A 1946-nucleotide genomic window follows, 5' to 3' on the forward strand; every position below is an offset into this window, starting at 1 on the left:
CCAATTGGTGCACAAGGAGCACAGCAGGGTCACTGGGAACCATCCCCCAGCTGGAACTGGAGAAAGAAGCAAGCTGAGCAGCAGCAAAACATCTTCCCTCTTTATTTGCAAGAAACATTCTGTTTAAAAAAATTACTTTTAGTCTCGATCCAAGTAACACTGCAATCAACATTGTTAAACCAGAGTTCAGACAGGTTGGGCAGCCCCCGCTACACAGGAGGGTGGAGAAAAGATTTAAGAGCAAACTCTTTTAAAACTAGAATGCAACATTTGTGTGAAACATCTCAACCAGGGTTTGAACATGTTAAAGAGGAAAAACAAAATCGAGTGAAGCTGATGGCTCATCTAACAGTGGTCTCAGCTTTTGACTCCCACACACAGGTGACCTGTAGCCAGTGTCTCTAATTGGGAAGTCATTAATGCAGGAGGATGCAGGACCCTTCCCCAGCAAGGGGGCTCGTGGGGTGACAACCCAGCAGCGACGTCAGTGATGTCATGGGGCAGGAGTGGCAGGGGGTTCAAACCCCACAGGGTGGCTGTGCACACACCTCACAGAGCTGGGCATTAACAGGGCCCTACAGCCAACAGCCCACCCCGGCCCCGGGGCAGGGGGGTCCTACGCTGGGCCAAAACCCACAGCCTTCAGCCCAGGGGGGTCTCCTCACCCCCATCACCCCCATGGGCCCTGGTGCTCCCAGGAGGCTGGTTGCTGCGTGTCCCTCTTTCTTGAAGCCCTGCGAGGGCTCAGCAGCACCGAGGGTTAACGCTCCTCCCGGGGCGAGGAAAAGGGCTGCACAGCCCAGGAATACTCAGAAGCCCAGGAATACTCAATATCCTGGGAATACTCATGGGAGCCAGAAGCCTGAGGGCAGCCTGTGCTGTGTCTGTCACAAACCTGCCCTCCTCGATGAGGAGCAAGGACACCGTCCCTAACCCAGCCATTGAGGGGGGAAACGCCACAGCCCACCCCAAAACCCAGCCGTGGCAGGTCCTGCTGCTCAAAGCACCCCGAGTCTGTGCTGGGCACCCCACAGGGAGACACAAGGACAAGGGAAACAGCCTGGGCCAAGGAAAGGTGTTGCTGATACAGATCATCACTCTTCCCTCTGCCGTAACAAGAACCCAGGCTCCCCAGGAAGCACACTCTGTCTCCTGGGAGGGTAAACCACCAAACCACCACCCCCAGCCCTGATCTACCACAGGGGGGACACCCCCAGGCTGGGGGGGAGCGAGAGGCTCAGAGGGCACATGCCCCCAGGGCTGAGAACCAGCACGAGTCCCACCACTCCCCTCCAACAGCACAACTCTCTCCCAGCCACGGTCCCAGGACGGGTCGGACCCCCCCCTGCAGCCTCAAAACCTCATTTTCTCCCAGTTTGTCCATCCTACACCCCAAGGAGGGGACACGCACCAGAGGGGAGTGTCACCAAGTGTTAAGCATCCAGCCATGGCACTGCAGCCAGCACTGAGCACTCCATGGGCAGTGTGTCCCAGTGTCCCCAGTCCCCCTGTGTGGTTCCAGGAGGGACAGAGCATGGGGAGAGCAGGAGAAGCCTGGCTCCGAGCACCAGCTCCACGCCAGACACAAGCCAGAGGGTGGCCCGGGCTGTGACACAGGCAAGGGAGAGGCAAGTCCTGTGGCCATGAGGCTAATGGCTCAGGAGAGCAGCAGGTCCCCAGGGAAGAGAGCTGAGAGCCCAGAAAAACAAACTTAGCAGCAGCCGTGACTACATTCAGTGAGGGAAGGTTCCCCCTGCATTCAATAGTGTTTAATCTTCATCGAGCTCAACACAAATCAGTAGTGCAGCAATATAAATACAACCCAGGAAGTTAAAGCCTTTTGGCTTTCATAGCTCAAAAAACAAAAAAAAAAAAAAAAAAAAAAAAAAGAGCCAATGAAAAGAGTTTCCAGTTTTTAAATTAAAAACAAAAAAAAGCAAAAAACT

The sequence above is a fragment of the Calidris pugnax genome, unplaced genomic scaffold, assembly GCF_001431845.1.
Source record: "Calidris pugnax isolate Ruff unplaced genomic scaffold, ASM143184v1 scaffold113, whole genome shotgun sequence".
Classification (NCBI taxonomy): domain Eukaryota; kingdom Metazoa; phylum Chordata; class Aves; order Charadriiformes; family Scolopacidae; genus Calidris; species Calidris pugnax.